A 27,261-nucleotide genomic window follows, 5' to 3' on the forward strand; every position below is an offset into this window, starting at 1 on the left:
CTTTTGACAGTTAAATATCAAAGTAATTTTTTATGCACAAATTACCTAGTCCTTCAAGAGATGAACTTTTTGACACTTCATTTGTCTTCCTTGTTTTTGTATGCGAAATGTCCTTTCAAGGAAGCCATTTTAAAAATCGTGTTTCACACAAATGAAGCTATTTGTATGCTACGCCTTCATGAGAAGTTCCTTTTGAAATCTCATTTGCCATCAATGCTTCTGCTGTTTTTCAAATGTCCTAAATATAGTAATTATTTGAATGAAGCCTTTCTGACACTAAATAACATACTTAACATAGTTATCAGCATCTCTTCGTCAAATATAGCATGAAATTACTAATTAAGTTTTTGTTAATTGCCCAGATTACTTTGAAGCTATAATCTTTTATAAACTAGAACTCACGGTGGTCAGGTTGACATACTCGCACATTTGGCCATTTCACACCCTTCGCTTATGCATGAAAATTCTGTCAAAATTCATTTTGTAGTTCTCCATTAAATCACTGGTTAAGTTTATTAATTACCATAATTACTTTAAAGCAATTAAATATCAGGTTTGGCCATTTCACACTCTTGTCTAAGATATGAAAATATGGACAAGAGCCATCCTTCAAATCACTCGATAACAGTTTCTTAATTACTGTTTTTGCCAAATTAGACCTCAAGTTGGTCAAGCTGATTGATTCGCCCACTTATCACTCTTCCTTTTCCTATGAAAATTCTGACAACATTCATTGTATACTTTATAGAAAGTCTTTCTCTCGTTACCCCCAAGCGTTTGACCAATAAGAAATTAGTTTTACTGGAAATTTCATCTACTCACTGTGAGGTATCGGGTGAGTTGTGGCGTCCTGAAAGTATTCTACGTTCGGAGTTGGTGTGGCCGCGCGGGCCGCTCAGCAAGCCGGGCTCGTCAGCAACCGCGTGGTGCCAAGCATTAGCCGGAGCAAGAGGGGTAGCCCCAGCGCGTGGTGTAGGCTGCCCGCATGGCTGGGAATCCCATGTTCACGATGTGTCAAGGACTGTCCTTTGTTTTTTTTTTTTTCTTTATTGTATTTCAATTCCCCATCGGGGCGGGCTGGCAGCAGCATATGCGCTGCTCTTCAGCCGAAAGACATAGAACAAAACAATAGAAGACATTTAAAAACAGCAACAGAGAGAAGAAGGCGAACATAGATATAAAAAAGGGAGAACATCATGGAAGGCAATAGACAAAAAAACGGGCTGACTGGAAAATGGAGATAAAAATCTGTTTAAGAGTAGCACACACAAAAAGCCTCACACTGCGACGATTAAAAGAACACAAGGCACAGTATGACTGGAGCATAAAGGTGTTGACGGATGGCATAGCACATAACGTAACACTGACGGCGAACCTCAAGGCGGTACACAATTAAAATCACACCTCTTGATGCACACGAGAAACAGCACTAAACTCAACACTGATGTGGCACACTGATGATGATCAATACAGAGGATCTGCCAGGTTCTAGGAGAGGAGGGAGGCCTGAAGAAGGGAGGGAGGGGAAGAGATGGGAGAGGGGAATGGGGGGCGCGTGGAAGAGGGCCAGGTAGGGAGGGATGTGGGAAGGAGAGAGGCAAGTATGTGGAGCAGGGTCTCAGGGGAGGGGGGGGGGGATGGAGGAAAATCCGCGCTGGGAGAAGGAGGAAAGAGGAGAAGGGGGCCCTGGGGAGGGGGGGGGGGAACAAGGCCAGGTTATAGTTGGAAGGAAGGGTAGATGTCACGGCGAAGTTCGTCATCCGGGAGGGGGAGGCGTTGGAAATTGCCCTGATGAAGGAGATGGAGGGTGTGGAGGTGGAGAGAGGGAGGGATACAGCGATAGAGGTGCGGCAACGGGCGGGGGGGTGGAGAGGAAGGAGGAAACCAGAGGGTGGGGGGGATCAACACTGCGAACAATGTAAAGGATGCAGAGATGTTGGAGGAACAAGAGGAGGTGGGGGAAGGGGATCAGCTCATACAGGAGCCGTGTGGGGGAAGAAAGGCGGATACGGAAGGCAAGGCGGAGCGCATGGCGTTCAAGGATTTGGAGGGCCTTGTAAAAGCGGGTGGGGGCGGAGATCCAGGTGACGCTGGCATAACAGAGGATAGGACGGATGAGGGATTTGTAGGTGTGGAGGATGGTAGAAGGATGCAATACCCATGTCCGGCCGGATAGGAGTTTCAGCAGGCGGAGGCGGGAATGGGCTTTCTGCTCGATGGTCAGGAGATGAGGGGTCCAGGTGAGGTGTCGGTCAAGGGTGAGGCCAAGGTATTTCAGGGTGGGGGTGAGTTGGATAGGACGACCATAAAGGGTGAGGTAGAAATCATGGAGGCGAAAGGAGCGAGTGGTGCGGCCTATGATGATTGCCTGGGTTTTGGAGGGGTTGAGACGGAGGAACCACTGGTTACACCAAGTGGTAAACTGGTTAAGGTGGGTTTGGAGAGTAGATTGAGACCGTTGAAGGGTAGGATAGAGAGCCAGGAAGGCGGTGTCATCAGCATATTGGAGAAGGTGGACTGGTGGGGGTGGATTGGGCATATCAGCTGTATACAAGAGATAAAGGAGAGGGGAGAGGACAGAACCCTGGGGGACACCGGCCGTGGGATAAAAGATACGGGAGTTGGTGTTGTGGAGGGTGACATAGGAAGGACGGTGCGGGGGGAAGGAAGCGACCAGATGGACAAAATTGATAGGCAGGGCGTAGGTTTGGAGTTTAAAGAGGAGACCGGGATGCCATACACGGTCATAGGCATTTTGGAGGTCAAGGGAAACAAAAATGGCGGAGCAACGGGAGTTGAGCTGGAGGGACAGAAGGTGAACAAGGTTGAGGAGTTGGTCGTCAGCAGAGAAGGAGGGTCGGAAGCCACACTGGGTAAGGGGGAGGAGGTGGTGTTCAGCAAGGTGCCGATGGATACGGTGGGAGAGGATGGATTCAAAGACCTTACTGAAGACGGAGGTGAGGCAGATGGGACGATAGGAAGAGGCGGCAGAAGGGGGTTTGTTGGGTTTGAGGAATAGGAGGACGCGGGAGGTCTTCCTCAGGTCAGGGTAGAAGCCAGAAGAGAGGATGACATTATAGAGATGGGCGAGGACAGTTAGGAAGGAATAGGGGCTTTCTCGAAGGTGACGGTAGGTGACACAGTCGTGACCAGGGGCCGTGTTGCGTTTGGACTGGAGGAGAAGTTTAATGTCTTGGGCTGTGATGGGAGTGTTGACGTCGGAGGGGGGCAACTGCCCCAAGTACTGGAGACTAGGAGCAAGTGGTGGTATCAGCATGTTCCATGACGGTGGGGAAAAGAGAATAATCAAAGTGGCTATCATTGGGGATGGAGAAGACCTCGGAAAGGTGGGAAGCGAAGTGGTTGGCTTTACTGAGGTTGTCTGGAAGGGGGCGATCGTAATGGAGAAGGGGGTAGTGGGGAGCGGAAAGGGAACTAGTAAGACGATGGAAGGCGGACCAGTACTTGGAGGAGTTGATAGGGAGGGTGGCATTGAGTCATGTGCAGGTCTGGCGCCAGTCCCAGCGTTTCGTTGCTGCAATAAGGTTCCGTACATGTCGCTGTATTTGCCAGTGGCGTTGGAGTGTATCCCTGTCACGAGTGCGCAGGAAGGAGCGATAGAGGCGGCGGGATTCACGGAGGAGGAGGACAGCCTGCGGAGGGAGAGTGGGACAGGGTGGGTGGATGGTTTTAGTAGGAACATGGGCCTCCACGGCGTCAGTAATTACCGTCTGAAGGAAGGACGAGGCACGGATGATGTCGTCAGGATGGCGATAGGTAAGAGGGTGGCTTTCGACCTGGGTGGAGATGGAGTCCCGGTAGGCATCCCAGTTAGCACGGCGATAGTCATGGACGACCTTGGGAGGGGGTGCAGGTTGCGGAGCCGGAGGGGGGCGGTTTGCAGACGTTATGGTGAGAAGGACAGGGAGGTGATCGCTACCTGTGGGGTCAAGGATGGCGACAGTGATACGCCCAAGGAGGTTGGCGGAGGCAATGACAACATAGGGGGTGGTGTTACTTTCGGGTTGGGTGTGCTGGGGAATGGGAACAAGGTCACCCTGGATTGTGGAGAGGAACTGATGTCACCGCCGAAGGGCAGCAGGAGCGCGGCTGTGGATGTTGAGGTCAGTGGCAATCACATAGGTGGAGAAGGTGTGGTCAATGTGTGAGATGAAGTCATAAGGAAGAGGAGCAGTGGAGCGGACATAGATGGTGGCACAGGTAATGGTGAGGGAGGGGAAGAAGACGCTAAGGATAAGGTGTTCAGTGCGGTCATTGAGGAGAGGTTGTGGCCAGACGGGGATATGCTTAAGGTGGCCAATCGCGACTTCACCCTGCGCACGAGGACCAGGAGCATCAGTGCGGTGGAGGATATAGGGGGAGGTGCGAATAGAATGGTGGGGCTGGAGAAAGGTTTCGTTCAAGAGGAAGGTGTCGACCTGGTGGTGGGAGAGGGTGTGCATGAGGAGGTATTTGTTGGAGCGGAAGGAGCGAATGTTCTGGAAGAGGATGCAAGACTCGTGCCGCACCATGACGGGAAGGAGGGGGGAAGAGAGGGAAGGGAAGAGACTTAAACTAGGGTGTCGAGGCGGGTGAAGGTGAAGTGGGCTTGGTTGTGGGAGTAAGTGGCGAAGGTGTTCAGGTGGAAAACAGAGCGAGCAGCAAGGGATATTTGTTGGAAGGTGTGCGGGCGCTGAAAAGAATGAATGTTTTGGGGTACAACGGTAATGAACTGGATGATGTCCTCGGCCGTGGGGGGTGGACGGAGGGAATTGTTGGGATGGACAGGAGGATCGACGGGACGAACTGGGACTGTAAGTTCAGGGGTGGCTGGAGGGGGTTTAGCTTTACACTTGTGGGAGTATGTGGGATGGGGGCCATTGCAGGTATTACAGGAAGGAGGAGCAGCGAGGTTGGGGCAGTTCTTGAGAAAGTGGGAGGCCTTGCAATGGGGACAGGTGGGGAGGTTTTTGCGGTTGGGAGTCAGGTGGTCATTGTACATCAGGCACCGCTGGCAATGGTAGGATTGGGGAAGGGATTTGGAGGATTCAACAGGGTGGCGACGGTGGTATATCAGGGCACCCTGGGTGAGGAGATGGTCTATGAATGGGGCGGACTCTGAGAATACCCGCATGAGGTAGGTGGGACCAGAGGCAGAGCGGATTTCCAAGTCCGGGTGGGAGTTCAGTTCTACCAACACTTCATCCTCTGTGATCACCGGGCTGAGCTTGGTGATCACAGCGGTGTAGGTGGGGGGGGGGGGGGCGACGGGGAGGCTGGGGCTGACGAGGAGTGGAAGCGGAAAGGAAGGGTGTCAGAGAGGCGTGGGGGCAAAACATAACTCGTGGGGGTTTTCGCAGGAGGTATGCGTGAAAGGATGGGGACAGGGACTTGAGAAGGACTGAGTCCCTGCGGGGAATGAGTTGGGAGATGGGAGCAGCAGGTAAGTACTTTCGTATTTCCTTGGTGAGGGTACGAGTGTCGAGGAACTTAGGATCGGGAGTTGGCAGGACAAAGGTGTGGAGGGTGGGGGCCAAGGTAGTGGTGGCAGGATGAGGGGTGGTGTCCATGGTGACGGCAGGGGGAGGGGGAGGTGGTGTTGATTTTTTGTGGGAAGTGGCGGGAGCAGAGTCGGTAAGGACGCGCTTTTGGGGTTTTTTGGAGACTGGAGGCTGGGTGGAGTGGAGAGGGACGGGGAGGAGAGGGAGGTGGCGGGTGGCAGATCCCTGTGGCCTAGTGGAGGCACCGAGAGAAGCAGCTGGTTCAGTGGTGGCGATTGTGGCTCGGCGCGACGTGATGCGTGCGGGAGATGCAGAAGACGAAGCGACGGGGTCAGTGAGAGAGGGGAAGCCAACCACCTGAGGGGCGGCAGCAGAGGCGGCAACAGAGGCGTACGTGAGGGCGGGGGTAGTAGTGGGAGCTGTTGAGGGTGTGGAGGCTGGAGGAAGGGTGTAGAGGTGTGGGTATACAGCAGGGGAGGAGAGGGGGGGTGGGTAAGTGGGGGAAGGGTAGGGGAGGTGGAAGGAGGAAGGCCAGGGGCGGCACTCAAGGAAGTGACAGTGGGAGAGGGGGAGGGGGAGGTGTAGGTGGAGGTGGGAGTACTCATTGCAAACGAACGGCGACGCACAGACGGACGTGCAGCAGGCGGCGTCGGCGTCGGTGATGGGCAGCGGCGAACAGACGGACGAACAGCAGGCGGTGTCGGCGTCGGCGATGGTCAGCGGCGAACAGACGGACGAACAGCAGGCGGCGGCGGCGGCAGCGGTTACGACGACGGCGATGGACAGCCGGCAGGCAGGCGGACGGACGGACGGACGGACGAACAGCGACAGCAGCAAGCGGCGGGCAGACAGGCAGACAGACAGACAAACACACACAATCTTCGAAGACGGAGATTCCACCCTGAGAGTAGCCCAGGCTTTGCAATCTGACGCTTTCGAAGGAGGGGATTCAACCCCCTAGATGTCCTTTGTGTCGATGAAGTAGATTTATATGTCAGGAGTGCCAAAGATGGTGGACATTGTGAAACCATAATGGCAGACATTTCACAGTTAATGTAGAAATTAGTAATAGCCAGAGGAGTCATGATACCTTAAAAACAAACATGTACATTACCATTATTTGCGCGACGATTCTGATGGTGTATGCAGATTTTCAGTATCTATATTACTTTAAAGATTAGTATCTGACTGTAAATTATACAATTTCCCAAATCTAAACGGTTCATCCGATTTTGTCGGTCGACGTGATTTTAGAAATCTATAAGTGTAGACCGAAATTGGTAAGAACTACAGGTATGTAACTGGAATAGTACATTAGTTATTGGTGGTCAAAGTGGCCCATTACTATTGATCGCGTCAGGGCATAAGTACTCTACAGTTACACGAAGAAACCGGTAGCAGCATGCTTATAATTATATTTTTTCGTCTACGTCATTGTTTGTATCCGATATATATTATTCATTAAGAAATTGGTCAAATATTTATTGTGTTTCAGAAAGCGGAGAGATATTAGGCTAAAGACACACTTTTGTCTTTGTTCCTTTGATATATGTTTATTTAATCTGTTTATGTATTTAATTATGCGTGTTAGAGTACGTTTTTGGTCCTGCCTTAGGAACATTTATTTTATTTCAAGTTATTTAAATGTAAATCCGGTATGTCGTATGTGTTTCAATATGTTTGTGAGTGTGCGTTTGCTTGAGACATGGCGGGAGCTCTCTAGCCAATCATAGCGCTCGTTACTACCGAAGTCAATGGAGAGACTGAATACAAGTGGCGGAGGAGCATAGGGTGACACAGGACACGGGAGTGTGGGACGGGAAGGCGCGACGGACGGTCGCAGGCGACACTTGGAGAGTGTTGAGCAGTTTGCGCATGGTCGCGAGAGATAGAAATATTTCGTAGTTCCGCCTTGTGCACTTGTGAGATTTGCGTGACTTCTGCAGTGAATATCACGCGAGCTATATTGTGGCACATAACTAATTACGTGAAGTAGGTATCTATTGGTTCACTGTTACGCAACTTATATTTTATGTAATTGCTGGACCATCTACACCAATAAGTGTTTTGCAGTAATAAATCTCGTTCTTAAAGGTAATTCTGCTATCGTACTCATCATTTAAGGTCGTTAAAATAGTACCTGCCGGTTTTATTTAATTGCAATCTTTCATTTATAAATTTCTATGTTACATTCCAAATTCGCAATTGCTGAGTGATAGGAACCTTCCACCATTCGATTCGTGTGTGTATTCATATTGTATACTGTAGACTCAGCAGTACTTGGCACGTAATGTGGCAACTACGTGTCCCAGCGCCTAGACAACGAAACCAGCCAAAACTCTTAATATTTCAACTCTGAGTCTTAGGGTATGTAGTTGAGGGCCACAGTCTCTATTAGAAACTCCGCAGCACTAAAATACAACCTTAATCGACGATTATAGGTGCATTTTTTTCAGTCTCAGGTGTAGAATCTAGCGAATACAACAGATTCAGAAGATGATATGACCACTCAGTATAGCTAGCGGTCGACATCTCGCTGCAAACAATGTGTTGGATGCCAGCAGGTCGCGGGAGACCACAGCTGAGGCTGAGCCGGCCGCCGAAGCAAAGGTGGTCTAGAGAAGCCCGCGGGAAACTCAACTTCTCCAGTTCATTGCCTAAGGTCCTCTTGCATTATCTGGACACTTGGTGTCTGCAGTGTATTTTTGAAGGAGCGAGACCAAAGGCTGAAAGCAGACCAGCACATATCAGACAGCCATACGAGTGAACCCACGCCCTATCATGGTGAACGCTATTCATCGGTGCCTCAGACACCCAGGTATTTGATCTGCCACGACACATTCAGCCACGTTCTCGTATTCCACCAGCTGCATGCGCACCCGTAATTAATTAATGTTTACGTGGTTTGTGTCGGGTCATCTGTGCCAATCTTCTTCGGATTTTTGTTGTGGTTTATATTTCGCACCTAATTGGACCTTACTTTCCGAATAGCAGTCGTATGTGCTGTAGAACGACTGTAGAATGATATAATTTAGTGTGTGATACTGTCCGCAAAATGTGTTGCTAATAGAGTTAGTAGTAAAGAAGTTATAAATGCTGAAGTTTATTGCATGTACAGCGAAAACGTTTAATTGTTTTGTTGGAGTTATCAGCGGGAAAAGGTTTCGGAAAGATTTGAAATTTTGTGTGCAGGTTCGCTGGAAGTCGTTAGGTGCTCTCATTTTCAAATACATGATAAATGTAGTCTGGATAATTTGCGCTCCATGTGTTACGCTGCCACAACAAGTACCACAGGATATGGGTGGTGTAGGGCTTAGTCTAAGGTTTCTGCAGTCCTTGGCTAACTTCGTCAAACAAGCCAAAAATATCTTCCAAGACAACAGACAAAAGCAATTTGACAAACTGAATTTAAATATGTTTCTAGAACATAGGCATTAGAACAAGACAACAAATGAATTAAACGATCTTCGTTAAAATGATAAAACAATTAAAAATAAACACCACCGCAGTGACACTAAAACTGGGGGAGGAGGAAGGGGGGGGGGGGGGCAACAAGAAGAATGCGGCCCCTTCACAATGTTCAGCGTCTGGCCAAAAATAAACAGTAACGCTAAAATGAAAATAGCTTCTAACAGAAACAACTTAATCCAATAATAAACCAGAAAGCGGCCCTCAGTTATAATTGGGGTTTCATATGTTTGCACATAAACTATATCTTAGACTTACTGACCACTCACTTCTTCAGCTACTCTCTACAAACAACGCTACTACCAGTCAACTAAAATGCAGCCTACACAAAATAGCAGTGGCAATTCTCTACACGATTTTATAGTTCTGGATACACTCACAGTGTAATAATAACGATCAGAATTAAGATAACTCTATTTTCGAGTAAAAAACACAAACGCAGAACCAAAATGCAAGACAATATTCATAGGTCCTTCCACGTGGAATACGACAGTTAAATTGTTACACTCAGTGCATTCCAGTGGTGCCCTTTACTTTACCATAAACGAAACCTAAATCAACAGAGCCGTCCAGTTTTTTTTTATATATGACTCCTAAGAACACTAAAATATGATATAATTTAAAACTACAGTACATTATTAATTACAGAGAATGTCACACATTAAGAGTCCAACGTTTAGCTGCCAGGTTGCTACGGTTTTCGCTGCAAACAAGACTTCCAGGTCACAAGGTTCGCTCAGTGTACTGCAAACCAGAAAGCCTTCAGAGTCCTACTTGCCACACGTTCACAACAGCCATCATCACTTATACTCCACTTCCAAAAATTGATCTTGCATCTTGTCATCCGTATTCTCAACCAATTGAGGGCCTTCCAAGTCCCGAATTTGAGATTACAGTCTGATGTTAGCTTCTCTTTCGCCATCCATAATCCTCGAGGAGACTTTGTCCTCTACAGCACAGTTCTGCGGGATTCTTCTGAAGCTAGAATTGGCACCGTAAGCAGTAATATTTTCCATAATTTCAGTCATGGTGGATAAGCTTGAACTCTGAACAATGGATGTTTTGAATATATTACTTGTGTTTTGCCTTCATTCTCTGTCGTTATTTGTCTTCTTACATCTATAGTACTACTCCAGTGAGTGGAAAGATGTTGATTGCGTTTGATGTTAAGCACCTGACGACTATCCGGCCTGTCTCACGAAGATCCACGTCACTTGGTTAGCGTGTGCTTTATTCCTCCAGGCTGGTGCGGCGTGCTCCACAGCAGAGCAACAAACAGCAAGAGCAGATGTGCTTAGGATACTGGGCTGTGCTCCCTGTGTGGTGTTTGTCAGTCTGCGGAAAATATTGCTCCTTGGTCCTTTCCAGGCGCTGTTCAGCTTAATTTTTCCTTCCTTACTGCGTACATGAAACATACCCTTAAGTTTTTTTTTTTTTTTTTTTTTAATCCGTATTAGTTCTCAGGTGGTTATCGTCATAATACGAGGGTGTTCAATAAATAATGAAACACATTCTTTTTTCGTAGCCGATCTCGCTTGAAAAAATGTGGTGTTTGTTGTGGATCGTCGTGAAACATTTACGCTGCAACTGCAATAATTTCATGAAGTTTCAGTAAATGTTGGTGCCATATGTAGACTTCAAAGTGGCGCCTGTAATGGAGGTGGGTTCAAAGCAGAGAACTGTCTTGGAGTTTTCTTTTTTGCGGAAAACTAGAGCATCGCATATATTCGTATGTGCTTGCAGAGTCTCTAAGGAGACATGGAAGTGAACAAAAGCATGGTGAGTCATTGGGCGTGGCATCTGTCAACAACGCAACAAGGTCGCCCAAACCTGTCCGATCTCCCATGTGCCGGCCGACAGCACACATCTGTGCCTCCCATAGTGTAGGAATGTGAAGAGACTCTCATTCGAGGTGATCGACGGATCACAATCAAATACCTCGTGGCTCAACTGGAGGTCTCCGTTGGCAGTGCTGACACACTAGTCCATCATTTGGGGTATTCAAAACTTTATGCTCATTGGGTTCCTCGTCATCTCACAGAAGACCATGAAGAGCAATGATCTGTGCAGAAATGCTTGAGCGTTACGAGGCTGATCGCGAGACATTTTTGTAGAACATCGACATACGTGATCAAACATTGGTTCATCACTTCGAGCCGGAAACAAAGCGCCGCTCCATGGAGTGGTGCCACACCACCTCTCCTCCGAAGAAAAGTTCTTCTGAAATTGTGAAATGGTTATTCTGTTTGATGTTTTTCTTCATGGTTCAAAGATCAGTTCCGAAGACTATTCTGCTACCCTCAGAAATTTGAAGAAATGACTTCAGTGGATTCATCGTCAAAAGATGCAAACGAACGTCTTCTTTCCCGTGACAACGCAAGGCCTCACACAAATCTCTGCCTCCGAGAGAAGCTCACTAGATATCATTGGAATATTCTTCCTCGTGCATCCTACAGCCTCGATCTCGCACTTTGCATCTATTTTTCACAATGAAAGATGCGTGTGTATTGAAGCTGTACGTGGATGATGGAGATGTTATTGATGGAGCAAGACGTTGACTTCGATGTGGAACAGTAGTGTATCATGCTGGCCTATAGGCCCTTTCAGTAAGGTGGCGTAAGGCCGTCACGTTGAACGGAGATTATGTTGAACAACAGGATGTTGAAGCCAAACGACTGGGGAATAATATGGTATATAGAAATCATGCGCAAAACCAATCAGATTTCAGAAAATAATGTGTTGCGTGGATTCTGCTACTTCAAATGTCGCTCCCTGTGCAGCCACGGCTGTGTCATCTGTATACCTCAAGGACCAGAATCCAGTGTTGAGTGGCTTATGATGGTGTATGTATTACCCAACAGAGTTCCCAGCACTCTCGCCATTCTTCTACATTCTTCAACGACACTTTTTCCCATTTAGGGGACGAAATGTCATTTGTTTTGCAGCAGACGATGAAGAAACTGCGTCACTCAGTATCCTCAGCTGTTGTCTACAGCCGACGACTATTTCGGTGTCAGTCACTAAAGCGCACTGTTGGTGTTCCTCTTGTAAGAGATGCCCCTGATGTGTAACTTCTGAAATAGCAGTCCTCTAGCTCGGGAGAGACGCCAACCAACCATATGGCCTGTCGTGCCCACACACTGCGACCACGCCGCACCTGGACCGTTAGTGACACCCGAGCCTGGACGCCTCACCACACTAGTCCGCCAACAGGATTAGTACATCTCGGCTGTCAACCAACTGGCTAAGTTGAGTCCTTCCGTCCTCGCAACTTTGACTCCTACCACTGCGACACCTTAGACCTGCTACGCTACCTTAGACTAGTCAAGCAGACGCTGAAGGAGGACGCTCTCCTCTATGTCGGCGTATCTCCCACTCCGCTAGTCACACCTCCGAACGCAGCCCGCTACATAAACTGCACCTGCCAGCCCCAGCATTGTCACACCTCGCGCTGACCACTGTCGACCTCACAGCCTTCTCGGCCACACCACTGGCCTCTCGGAGAAGCTTACACTTTTTGAGCAGAACACATGACTGGCCTCCCATTACCTCTGGTCCCATCAGGTCATTTCGGGGCATCTGTAGATACAGCACATGAGGCCACGGATTGCGCCCTCCAACCAAACACTTGCTTCAGATCAATCCCAACGCGGTCAGCTAATGGGCAAGAAGACCGATGCGTCCCGAGTATCAAGTTCACTTCTACTTATGTCACCCGCATATTTTTACAACTTTCTTAGGCTTATAATTCCATTGCATATAAGATTCTATTAAATGGCCTGGAAGTATTAGGAATAAGATTGGGAGCTTGTGACTAGTTCCGATCATAATTCGCAGATACAGCACAAAGAGTGGAGATAGCACATACCTCAAATAAGTCAAAACTTGTAGTAATCACTTATTATAGCCCAAATAAATTCCTCAGGTTTGCATTTTAAGACCTATACTGTTCCTCAAACACGTCAAGGACGTTTCCAGTAGTAATAGTCATAGGGGAAGAATTTTGTTTCCTTGTGACAGTAAAATAACAGTCACTGAAGTAACAGGAGAACCGCTGAAGAAAAACAACTAAAACCGTCGCAGAAGTTAACATGGAGCAAGAAAGTGGCAGTGAACGTAAAGAAAACAAATGCCGTGATTTGTAGTTTGAAGAGGGAAAATGACACTGTTACATTAAATGTAAGTTTCAATTTTATGGACTGCATAAAAAACGAAAAATTTCTAGAAATGAACACCCATTCTCAGTCGAAATGGTGTGAGTAAAATGTACTTAAAAAACAGAATGTCACCAGCACCTTTGTCCTCAGAGTCTTTTCAGTGTGTAACAGCCAGTGCCATCTAGTTACATACTATTCATATATACACTCAGTTATCGCCTATGGAATTCTATTCTGGGGAGCAAATGCACAAAATATGAATAAAAGAGGGGCCCCTCCCACCAGCGGTGCGAGTCCTCCCGTGGGAATGGGTGTGTGGGTTGTTCTTAGCGTAAGTTAGTTTAAGTTTTTTTTATTTATTTATTTCTTTTTTTTTTAAGTAGCGTGTAAGTCTAGGGACTGATGACCTTAGCAGTTTGGTCCCTTAGGAATTTACACACATTTGAACAACTATGAATAAAATTTTCAAATTCCAGGAAAGGCATATGAGGATAATGACCAAAACCAGTAGAGCTCATTGTAAAAAAGACCGGTTCAAAAACTGGGGATTTTAACTTTACCTTAGAATACCTTTGCGAGTCAGCAGTACACATCAAAGTAACATTGATAGTAATTACTGCACAAACAGCTATGACCATGACGATGAAACAAAATCGAGACTGAACTGACATTTACAAATAAAGAACAAACATAAAATTCAAAACAGCATTATCTGTCAACTAATAAAACTATACAATAAATCAATGGAGAGGATAGAAATTGCTAAAACTAGTTTATTTAAAATGGTAGTTAAATAGTGCTTGTTAAGCCAAACGTTTTATACATTGGAGCATTACTTAGACGACACAGAGTAGGTGCTTCTAAAACAAGTAAAGCTCGTAAAAAAGTAACACAAATAATAACAACGATAACAAAACATATAAACTTCAACGTAACACTTTCACACTATGGTTTTTATTTCCTTTGTAATTTTTAGGAAAAACGTGTTCCTAGAACTATACAATGTACGATACGAAGACCTTGTCCTGTTTCTGAGCTTAATACCTCATTCGTTACAGAGTGACGTTTATTCAGATTTGAGACCAGCAAATGGGAAGTTGTTGTGAACAAAATGGTTCTTATATCAGATCATAGTATATATAGTGTTGAAAACAATATGTGTGTAGTGTGTGTAGTGTGAGCATTGAGTGAGAGCGGAAAATGAATGATCAGTGTAGCATCAGCTTTTTTCATCATTAGATAACTTATTTGTGCAACGGTATTGTAGATCAGACGTAAACCAAGTGAGGTAGAACTGTTGTAAACGGAGTGTCTTTGTATTCGGGAGCGTAGTTCACATTACTATTAATGTGAAATCTTATGTATAATATAACGAGTCCTTGAGAAGTGTAACTAATCTCTCCATTGAGCTCAGATCATAATTAAATTTTACAGTCCAACTTAGCTCTTTGTAAGATACGTAGTAAGGCGAAACCAATTAATGTCGAAGATGTACAGTTCCCGCAGATGCTGCATTAGAATAACTTATGGGTTTTGATTAGTAGGAACATGTAACAGTTATAAATATGAAAAAGGATTTTACAAAAGTTACACATGTTTCAGCAAACATGCTGTACAATAAATAGAAGCGTAAAAACTAAATGGAAAGAGTGAACACTCATGAGGTTCTATAAAGTAATGGCTGTGTCTGCTTTTTTCTGTTGATCTGAAGCATGAGCGTTGAGAAATATCGATAAAAACAGGATAGTGGCTGCCGAAGTTAGATCCTTAAGAACAGCATGAGAATGTACCCTTTGAGGTAAAATGCACTCCGTCTTCAGGCCAAAAGTGGCCCATCGGGCCATCCGAATGTCATGTCATCCTCAGCTGAGGATGTGGGTAGGAGGGGCGTGTGGTCAGCACACAGCTCTCCCAGCCGTTAAGATGGTTTTCTGTGACCGGAGCCGCTACTATTCGGTCGAGTAACTCCTTAATTGGCATCAAATTGAGTTAAAATGGCAAATTAAAAAAGAAGAAAAAGTGAGAAACTATTTGGAAGATAAAATTGTAAACTGTAGAGACGATTAGTGAAAGCATGTTGACAGAATGCCGAAGGAGAACATCCCAAAAGAGAGTTGTATGATAGGCCTAAGGGAACAAGATGCTCGAGAAAATCAAGGAGATGATGGTCACACATGTTATGAAGCCGGAAAAGGCCACTTTGCTCAATCCATAGACTGCAGAAGAAGAAGAAGACCTAGCGAAAATGAGCATTTGAGCAACCTCTCATCTTGGTGGCACAATCGGCTCTGTGTGTTGCTTGGGCCTTAAACCCGTGCAGATAACAGCATGCACACGGTAAAGAATGCAAGTATCAGTGCAGGTGACAATTGCTATTCGTTTGGTTTTCGCCGCCCCACATGCAGTATGTCGCCACAGACATACACGACTGTTCTGCCTCTGACTGACAGGGCACAGTGACGTAAGAACACCGAATGGCAGTGTAGAGGACAAGGGGTAATTGTTAGGAAACATGGTGCAAAATGGTGATTTAGTGTGTTACACTGCGCGATAAGCCAGCCTCACAGCAAACAGCAGACGAAGGCCGGTCAGCGCGTTATACAGGTGACACAGTTTAGCAACGAGCATCGGTATGTGTGTATATGCGCGGCAGCCATAAGAACTCAGCATTAGCAGAATTACGCAGGTGCATGCCTCGTGTGGCGCGGTTATGTTAGCCAACTCATCGAGAACCTTCTAATAAACACGCCGCCGCGTAACGGGCGGATTCAGCAGCGGTCTGTGATTAGACACTGGACTCGCATTCGGAAGGACGACGGTTCAATCCCGCGTCCGGCCATCCTGGTTTAGGTTTTCCGTGATTTCCCTAAATCGCTCCGGGCAAATGCCGGGATGGTTCCTTTCAAAGGGCACGGCCGACTTCCTTCCCCGTCCTTCCCTAATCCGATGAGACCGATGACCTCGCTGTCTGGTCTCCTTCCCCGAAACAACCAACCAACCAGCAGCGGTCTGCAATATTTAAGGGCATCAGAGGTGGGCGTCAGCATTCTGTTCGACTGATTTGGCGTTCAGTTCCTGTCACGTCGTCGTCATCAGTGACGCTGTCTCCGAGGACTGGCCGGCAGAGGGCGTTGCCTGCTGCTGCACCGGCGACTCCCGGCGTCGTCACGAGCTGCCACATCTGCAGGATGCGCCCTGGGCCGGGCCTCGTGCCACTAACCTCCTACCGCCTGCGCAGCCACTTACTGAGTGCGGCGTCACATTCCCCGGACTGCACGCACCAGCATGTCTCCACCACGACACGAGTGGTGAGGCTGAGGTACCGGAAAACGTATTGGAAGAACGTACAATAAAGAGGAAGATTGCTAAAAATAGCCACCTTCTTCTACCCAGACACACCCTACAACCCCGACCACGTCACCCGCTCTGGTCATCCTATTACAAGTAGTGTCATTCGGGCAACCAGCGCATCACACACTCCTGTTACAATCGGTGACGGTAGTGGTCTTCTCCCTGGATTTGGAGGAAACTGTGGCTGGTAATCGATGAGTGTATGTGGCACCTGGAAAGGCAACAATGGATCAGCAACTCCTGCAACATGACAAGTAAGTGTCAATAATTCGTTAGGTGGTTTGTCTGAACCTGTAGCATAGTCCGTCTTCCCTTCCTGTTCTTCTTTCTGGGCTTCCTGTAGTCTTGATTCGATAGCTGGTAGTGATGGACCAGTCTGTGTCAGCCGAGGTGTCTATTCAGCAGCTACTTGAGCGAGTGTCAGAATTGGAGATGGAGCTTGCTCGGTCTAAAGAAGCGAGCAAAGAACGGTTTCCCTTTAATGCAGTAATTCTTGACACTAACGCTGCGTCTTTGGTCACCCTTTTATCAGAAAATGCTGGGGAGGATGTTATGATTTTTTTTTGGGACCTTAGCACGGCCGCTAAATTGGGAAATAGGTTTGAGAAACACTTTTCCATGTGGCTAAGTTGAAAGTAACTGAGGATGCCAGAGCATACGTCACGTGCCATGAAGAATTAAGTGACATTCGAAGTATCCAAAAAAGGGTTGCTGAAAAGATATCGGAGGAAAAATATGTCTAGATAATATCGGGAACAATTGAATAGAATGTAACAAGGGAATGCGGGATCAATAGAAGCTTTTGTAGATCGAATTCGAAAAATTAATATTAATACCTATGAGCTAATGGATTCCGATAGGGTTAGTGAAGCAATTCTGCAGGAAGCTGAGCAGAGGGCACTAGACGCATTTTTGCAGGGAATACAACCTGAAACCTCCTGCAAGATTAGGATGGAATTCCCTAAGACTCTCAATGAGATAGTCGGAATCACTGTGGCGTTAGAGGATGTAGAAGCAGTAACAAAGACGTGGGACAGGAAAACAGTGTTTCATGCAGAAATAAAATGTTTCAAATGTGGTCGGATGGGACACATTAGACGCAATTGCAAGGAAGTGCAGTGGAGGATATGCAGACGTTGGGGTCATATGGAGCGTAATTGCAAGGGGTCTTGGCAGAAACACGACTGGAAACCGCAAGATGGGCCTCACCCCCCTCAGTTAAACGGGGCATGGGGTGGTGTGACCACTGTGCAACACCCCCGGTAAGGATTAATGCTTGTGCAGAATCAGTGGCAGTTTTTTTTCTGGCCGCCTTGGTGAGGGGCATACGGTGCAAATTTTTATTGGATACAGGGTCTCCAGTATCAGTGGCGAGTAGAAATGTACTCGGTAAAGTAGAAGTAAAACCACCACACTGGGCGTTAAGTGGCTTGGATGGGGAACAGCTTAAGTCACTGGGGCCAGCGATGTTAAACTTCCGAGTGGAAATGAGGAACTTCCAGGTGAAGGTTCAAGTTCTTCCAGTTGTTGGCAGCAGCTCTGATATCATACTCGGACTGGATTTCCTGGTTGGTCATCACGTAAAAGTTAACGTGGAACGGCATACAGTAGAACTGGATGGAATATAATTTCGCCTATGTTCTGCAGCCGAAAAACCATTACTGTCGCAAGGAATCGCCCAGACGTCGGGTGGGCAACCTAAACTGCGTATAAGGTCCCTTAGGGTTAACTCGCGGGATACTTTACCGAAGGGTATAGGGAAAATAATCTGGGCCGATGTTGGAGCTAGCGTGCCGGTGAATTCGTTGTGTGTCGTTGAACCTCTGTCTGAGAATGAGCCGCTAGATAAAGTGAAGTGTTCTACGAGCCGTAGCGTGTCCTACGTGCGGGTCAGTATTTATAATTTTGGCCTTGAAGAGGTGCAGTTAGGACGGGGGTACCGTAATAGCGAATCTGGAGATAATTGGGGAAGATGAACTGGATTAGGATTTCGCAGCAGTTTACACACTGCCGGAGAGTCAGGTCGGCTGGCCCGCACTGAGGGGTTGAGTAGCACATTTAGAAGGGCAAGACAGAGAAGTCATGGAGAACCTTTGATGGAATATAAAGAGTTATTTAATTCTCATTGTCCACTGCCCGCCACATTGTTAGTTGAGCATTACATCCGCACAGGGAATGAAGCACCGGTGTATAAACGTCCGTATCGTCTTCCAAAAAGTTTACAGCCTGTCGTGGAAGAATTTATTAATCAGCAGCTTAGGGATGGGATAATAGAAACCAGTAGTAGTTCCTGATCCGCTCCTGTCGTAATAGTGGGTAAAAAATCACCTGATGGGGGCAAGGCATATTGTTTTTGTTGTGATTATCGTTTCCTGAATCAAAAAACTATATCGGATGCATACCCAATGCCTAATATCACTGAAACTCTGGATAATTTGGATCAGTGTCGGTACTTCACGACCTTGGATCTTCGAAGCGGGTACCACCAGTTTGAGGTCGCCCCGGAAGGCCGACTGAAGACAGCATTTTCAACACCTACAGGTCATTTTCAGTATCGAAGAATGCCTTTCGGACTCAAAATTGCTCCGGCAACCTTCCAACGGTTACTAGATAGCGTGTTACTAAGGATGAAACCAAATAAGTGAATGGTATATTTGGACGACATAATAGTTTGCTCAAAGTATGTGCAAGAACATGTGCGCCGTTTGCGCGAAGTTTTCGATCGTCTGAAAGCAGTGCGATTAACTCTTCACATGGAAAAATGTCATTTTTTGTTGCAAGAAGTCCATTATTTAGGTCAAATTATTGGCCAGGAGGGTGTCTGCACGGATCCAAAACATGTAGACGCGGTAATGAATTTTCCGGCACCTACAAAAGTAAAAGAGTTCCAGTCTTATTTAGGTCTCGTCAATTTTTACCGGAGGTATACTCCAAAATCTGTGGAAATTGCAAGGCCCTCTTGCAGTTGTTGAAGAAGGGAGCAAAATTTCACTGGTCAGCAGAATCCAAAGAGGCTTTTCAAAAGTTCACAAAATTTGTTAACATCTAGTCCGGCTTTGGCTTTTCGAGATTTTAGTAAACAGTTTATATTATCTTGCACCTCTAGCAATTTTCCTTTGGGTATTGTATTATCTCAGGAAATAGATGGGCAGGAACACCCTATAGCATATGCTTCCAGACAGCTAAACAGTGCAGAAAAAAATTACTCAAAAACCGAGAAGGAGTTATTGACATTAATTTTCGGAATAAACTATTTTGGTGTTATTTGTATGGACGACGTTTCCAGGTGATTACTGACCATGCAGCACTTAAGTGGTTATTAGGGCTTAAAGACCCAACGAGTAGATTAACTGTGGGCTTTGCGTCTTAATGAGTACGATTTTGAAGTGATTCATCGACCAGGTAAATCGCATGGAAACGCGGATGGTGTGAGTCGTAAAGTATTGTAGGGAAGCAGCCTACTCACGCTGTAGTAAATTCACATCAGTTTCCATTGTGTGCCAGCCAGTCTGCTGTAACTCTGTAACTAGCTCTGACGTCATAAACGTTGCGCAATACCTTAAAAATCAAGCAAATGACCTAAAACTTCTCTAGCATATCAGGAATAATACTAAATTAATGTGTGTTAAATATCAGTTCGATAACTTCAGCGATTTTCGAAATTTGGACGTTTTTCTGAAAAAATCATTGGCGCAACAGAAAGGAGCTAGAGACTTCAAAATTTATATTTAGATTGATCTTTCATAATGATTTAATAATAACAGTACTTTGGATTTCACAAATTAAGACTTTAGTGGAAATTCATGATTTTCTGGTTTTCATCTCAAAACTGAAGGAAGCAAGATAGATTAAGTAGGCTAATAAATAAGGCTAGGATGTTTAGATTTAATTAGGTTGGAGGTCCGCTATGACTATGAAAATGTGAAAAGTTTCTTTTGAATACCTATGAAATTATAGCGATAGCGGATCTCAAAAGGGACAGTTCAGAGCTCATCTGCTGCGTGCAGTGTAATTTAATTAATTCTCTCGCCCAAAATATTTAACTTAGCCACGTCAAAATTTTATTATCAATACTTACCTGCGTGCTGAATGCACGTTTAAATTAAGAGCTTCATCGACCATCAGCAAAAGAAGCTATAAATTATTATGTAACTTGAAGTGGTGCGTTACTAGCCCAGCGGCTAGTCGAGAGAGCCGAAAAGATCAGGCGTTCCCTTCGCCGTCCGCACCGCGGGTTTATATATAAGGACGCTGCGCGAGGAAGAAAGGCCCCAGTTCTCTCCAGACGCTGAATGACACGCCATCTGTGTCGGGAGCCGCGTCGCATCAGTGTCACTGCTACAAACACCCTCGGGTGCCGTATTAAGTTACTAGAGATACGCGGAACCATAAAAACATTTCATGTGAAGTGTTAATTCTGGGATGATTTTCATTATCTAGTTTCAGTTTGCGTATTGTCGTATTTTCACGTGCCGTCGCGGGACAGACATTCTACCAAATATTTAGCGTGGCGTTTGATGAAATATTTTCATCAAATTATGGCGAGCATTCTTTTTAACATTTAATTCGGACATTTATAGTTGCATCAGCGCATTAGACTCTGAACTGCTCTGTTAGTTAGGTTGTAGGGATACTTGTGTTTTTTATCAGTGAATTTTAGAATATACTCAACTATTTTGGAAAACCGTTTTTGATTAGAAATCCCGGACAATCTCCTAATTCCTCAGAGCTATAAGCTGCAGCTATAATGGTATCTCAAATGATGTGGGCACTAGGATCTCTAATTACTGGTTCCATGTTTTATTAAATCACTTTCTGGGTGCCAAAAAGTAAATAGAGAGCCAGTGTTGAGAACGGCGAAAGACAGCATTAACAACATTCTAAAGCCAGAAACTGATTCTACATGCAAGCATTTATCCAGCAAATTAGATTATTTTTACAAACTCATCCGCCGCCCCACATATGGTGCATCGGCCGGGAAATCAACTAAGTGAAAGTGATTTTTAACTATTCGGATTCGCGAGTGAAATGCGACACGCAACTGAGTATAAAACAGTGAAAGTGTTACGTGTGTATGTGGACGACGCAATTGGATTAACAACGCATCTGGATTGACGGAGCTGGCACTGAGTCTAGCGGTGCTGCCGGCATCGCGAGAAGCCAGTTTCGCCTCACCGCAGTCGTCCGCTGGAGCAGCCGGCGCAGCGCCTGCAATTGCGGGCCACGCAAACACACAACAGCCGTCGGAGAGCCGTCTGCAGTTCAACGTGCCACGTCGCATCAGGAATCCTGGTACGCCGAGCCGGCAACGCCATACGTCGTGCAGAAGGAACTAAGTTAAGTGGAAAGCTGTTAAAAATTTTACTAATCTGCACTAAAAGACTGTCGGCGATGGAACCGCCAAAAGAAACTGAAGTTAAACTTATATCAGAACCCATATCTGTTGAAGGAACTGTAAATCCAGACAACGGTTCAAGTGTAAATATGCATGAAAGTAGTAATGTTAAAGTGAAAAATGAAGTATTGTCTCCTGACAGTAGTGTGGGAAGGGGCAATGATTCAATAATAGAGACCCCTGTAGTAAAGCGGAAAGTAGAATTTGTAAATTTATGGGAGTATAGTTTCTCTGATGAATTAAAAATGAAACAGTCATCAGAGATGGTAGAGTTTAAGAAGAAGCAGTTGGATATGACTAATCAATCAGAAGTTTCATGTAGTTTTGATGATTCTGGTATTGGAGCTAGTTTTTCGTCGCCTGGGTGTGATAAAAAGCCAGCTCGTGAGCAACCCAAAGATGCTGGGGCTGTTGATTTAAATGTTATATTACAAGCAATAGCTGCCAGCAATGCTGAATTAAAGTCTGAAATAACTGAGGTCAAAAGCAGTAATGCTGAATTAAAGTATGAGATTATGGCCAGCCAAACTAATTTTAATAAACGATTGGAGGTAATGGACGATACTTTCAAGGCTGGTTGCAATAAGTTGAAAGAGGATCTAGACAGTTTGAATTGTAAAATTGATTACAATCATGAGGATATTAAGAAAAAGGTTGCTCAATAGTTTTCTGAAATGTATAAAACAGTTAAATCCGAAGTTGCTGAGGTTCGCAAAGACTTCCAAATGGAAGATGCGAAGCTGGAGCACAAGTTAACAGAAAAGATCGAGGCGGAGTCTGAACTGTGCTCAGATAGATTTAAAGATGTTAATATAAAAGTAAACATATATCAAGCAGAAGTAGAAGCAATCAAAACTGACACTACTCATATTGTGCAAAGAGTAGATAATGTTGAAATGAAAGTAGAAAATATAAGTACTAACATTGCTAACATTGAGAGTAAAATAGCTTCAGTAACTTCTGGTAATGGTAATATACAACAAGTTGTAGCTGCAAACGCCGCTTTTATCGGGTGTCGGCAGTTCTTGCGGTTCGATCCAGATAAAAATATCCACCCGCTAGATTTCTGGAACGATTTTGAAGATGTGATTCCACCAACTTGGTCTGAACGAGAGAAAATCTCGTTTATTAGAAGCCATTTAGCAGGTGACTCCATGCGTTGGTCAGCTGATGTTATGTTAAAGTGTAAAACATTAGCGGAATTTAAAACAGCTTTCATTAATGAGTATTGGTCTAGCAATAAGCAAAATGAAGTGTTGAGAGAATTTTGGAGTGGAAAACGCTTCAATGCAGGCAAGGAATCAATTAAAGAGTTTGCTAGGTCATGGATTTCACGTTTGTCACATTTGGCGAAAAAGCTAAAACCAGAAATGATTATACTAGGTCTTGAAGCCAAACTGCCATGGTATTGGCAAACTAGAATTATATCAGCCCCTAGAGACAATCTGGATCGTTTCATTGAGTATTTGGAACGTGTAGAACGTGTTGCTGCCAATGAGGAGCAAGCACGTAATAACCGAAATGCCAATAACAATAATAGTAATTTTAGGAACGAGCAAAATGGCAATGTAAACATCAGAACAGTAGGTGTTCGCCATCCTAAGAAAGGTAGGAATTGGGGAAATAATTATCAGAACCAACAATGGCATCCAAGGGATAATAATTTTGTTCCAAACAGAAATATGCATGTAAACAACAGTACGGAAAGTAAGGCTATGCCAGCTAACTATAATGAAACTAAAGGAAACATTAGTATGCCGAGGCAGGAAAACTAGTTCCCGTCTATGAGGACACTGGCGCTCACTAGGGGGTTTCTTTTCCTATGCCAGTAGTTAAGGGAATTGGTAAGACAGATCAGAATACTCAAACTGAACATGTGAATGAAGAGTCGGTAGCACCTAAGAATACAGCAGAAATATTAGATCACTCACAGTATTTGATAGATACCGTATTAGAGACGCTTTCTAAGTGAAAAGAGAAAGAGAAGGCGCAGCAGGGTAACAGTAGGGAAGAGCTACAAAATATTGAATTGTCAGGTGAAGAAGCAGAAGAAATTTATGCTTATATATACGATGAGGATGATGTGCTCTTATCTAAAGTGCCTGTGCAGGATGTTGATAATGTACTAATAGATTTAGGACAGGAGATAAGTGGGAATGTAGAGGGTAGGCTGTTAAGGGCCGATGTACCCAGTAGCTGTGACCAGTTGTCACTTGAGAAGGAAACCGACGATAATGGTAAAAGTGGTTTAGCTGTAACTAATGTTATGCCCGGTCTGGAGGCGCAGAATCGCTCAGACTATAGTAATTTGGGTCATGTTCAGCAAACTAAATGTAATGAAGTCGTGCGGTGTTTTGATTTAAAATTAATAGACCGACTGGAAAAGGCAGCTGAAAATGTAATTCAGGAAACCCCTACACACTGTGACCTAAATGTAATGAAGACAGATGTCGATCACTTTAGTTGGAGACAAATCCAAAAGGAACTACTAGATGAATTTGAGGAACCACCTGTACAACCTAGAATAAGCCACCCTATAATAATAGTGAATATGTTGGGTATCAATGTACGTTGTCTCTTAGACAGTGGAAGTGAGGTGAGTGCAATATCTCAGTCCTTCTTTGATGCATTACCTGGTAAAGACAAGCTTACAGTAATGAGGGTATCAGGACTAAGAATAATTGGTGCTACTGGCAAGGTTTCAAAAACGGTAAAGCAAGAAGCTTTACTACCCTTTAACATTAATGGTAATTTAATTGATCATCCATGTTTAATTGTAAACAATCTCAGTATTGAGGTTTTAATTGGCATAGATTTCTTGTCAAAATATCAGAGTGTTGTTGACTTTGAAAGAAACCAGTTAAAAATGGTCTTGCCAATAACCGGAGTAATTGTAGTACCTTTTAGTGATAAACATGTAGTAACTGATCATGAAACTTGGGAGCTGCCTATACGAGTTCCGAAAAACAGGAGATATTGGGACGAAGGTGTTAATCTAAGTAACAGTAAGCTGAACACAGAAGAAGAAGAAGAAGCACTTATTTTAGACAAAATAAAAGCTAAATTGCAGGAAATCGATAAGATTTCAGACAATCAAAAGGAAGAACTGAGACAGGTTCTAAAAAGACATCATAAAGTATTTTCAGATCGACGTGGCGTGGTCAAAGGTTATGAATGAATGCTGTAGGGAGGAGGTTGTTCTGTAACCTCTACACAGTGTGGCAGCTGTGCAGTCCCAGCTGTGTGAGATATTCTTTCCCTTTCAGGTCTCACTCATTCTTCCTCTTTCCTGTCCTCAAAAATTTCGACCTCTTCTTTCCAGACATGAAAATTTTCTGTCATGGCTATCAAGCCATGAGTTATGTAACCATTCTATCTACCGATTAGTGACAAAAAAATACCTAATGTGACAAACCTAATAGTGACAAACAGTAGAGAAGTATGACATAATGAAGATATAAAATGTATTTGAGTAACAATTATGTATAGTACCCTGGTAATGTAGTAACTACAAAGTGTTGTTGTATTGGAAATGGTCCACCAACAGTAATTTAAAAAGATATACGAATTCATGTACAAGCAGGATCTGAAGTGGTAGTGAAACCTAGTGTATGCATTAGAGCTAACTAAGAAATACACTCCTGGAAATGGAAAAAAGAACACATTGACACCGGTGTGTCAGACCCACCATACTTGCTCCGGACACTGCGAGAGGGCTGTACAAGCAATGATCACACGCACGGCACAGCGGACACACCAGGAACCGCGGTGTTGGGCGTCGAATGGCGCTAGCTGCGCAGCATTTGTGCACCGCCGCCGTCAGTGTCAGCCAGTTTGCCGTGGCATACGGAGCTCCATCGCAGTCTTTAACACTGGTAGCATGCCGCGACAGCGTGGACGTGAACCGTATGTGCAGTTGACGGACTTTGAGCGAGGGCGTATAGTGGGCATGCGGGAGGCCGGGTGGACGTACCGCCGAACTGCGCGACACGTGGGGCGTGAGGTCTCCACAGTACATCGATGTTGTCGCCAGTGGTCGGCGGAAGGTGCACGTGCCCGTCGACCTGGGACGGGACCGCAGCGACGCACGGATGCACGCCAAGACCGTAGGATCCTACGCAGTGCCGTAGGGGACCGCACCGCCACTTCCCAGCAAATTAGGGACACTGTTGCTCCTGGGGTATCGGCGAGGACCATTCGCAACCGTCTCCATGAAGCTGGGCTACGGTCCCGCACATTGAGCATGTTTGGGACTGGATGAAGCGTCGTCTCACGCGGTCTGCACGTCCAGCACGAACGCTGGTCCAACTGAGGCGCCAGGTGGAAATGGCATGGCAAGCCGTTCCACAGGACTACATCCAGCATCTCTACGATCGTCTCCATGGGAGAATAGCAGCCTGCATTGCTGCAAAAGGTGGATATACACTGTACTAGTGCCGACATTGTGCATGCTCTGTTGCCTGTGTCTATGTGCCTGTGGTTCTGTCAGTGTGATCATGTGATGTATCTGACCCCAGGAATGTGTCAATAAAGTTTCCCCTTCCTGGGACAATGAATTCACGGTGTTCTTATTTCAATTTCCAGGAGTGTAGTAAAAGAGATTGCTTAGTGTTAGGAAAAATATGCAGATAAGTTGTAAGATTAAACTCACCTGGTATAGCAAGGAATTGCAGTATAATAGAACTGAACAGTGTTTGTGGTTGAGACGTGAAGGACACGTCCCTGAAGTATTTATAAGGTTGGAGCTGGCCATAATTTTGGTGTAGTGTGTGACAGGACACACCTACACGTATTGAGGTTATGAGTTGGAGGCGTGAATGCGACCATAGGTACCCTTATGTTAGATGAGACAGAGCAGCTCATGGTGTCCCATAGGTTTAAGGAATTTAGCATTACGCTCATCCATAATTACTTGATGCATATTAGTGGTAGGTCTGAGAGAGACTACCTGAGGTTTCAGCGTCCGATCGAGTGGAAATGGATTGCCACGTGAGCAAACTAATCAGTTGCAGTACACTATGGATATGAAATAAATATGCTGTCCTATGCTTTAAATATTAATAGTGAGTGTTAAATAAGTACATACACTAGCAAAATAAATAAATACCATACTGACAGACGTGAAACATTATTTTAGCTCAGCATAAATACACTTCAAAGTAAGTAAGTACCTAATTGCAGATGTGGAACTGACAACAGCAGAGGACCAGTAAGTGGATTTAGTAGTCACCTAAACATAGTGTGTTTTGAACACTCACAACTGTACTATTACCAAAAGTTACTCACATGTACAAAGAAGCTGATAAAACAACCACTAATCATATTCATACTATCTCTAAGAATAAGGTAATCAAAGATGAGTCAGTTAAGTGCTTACAATACAAATGTG

This window comes from Schistocerca americana, chromosome 7 (genome assembly GCF_021461395.2).
Source record: "Schistocerca americana isolate TAMUIC-IGC-003095 chromosome 7, iqSchAmer2.1, whole genome shotgun sequence".
Taxonomy (NCBI): Eukaryota; Metazoa; Arthropoda; class Insecta; order Orthoptera; family Acrididae; genus Schistocerca; species Schistocerca americana.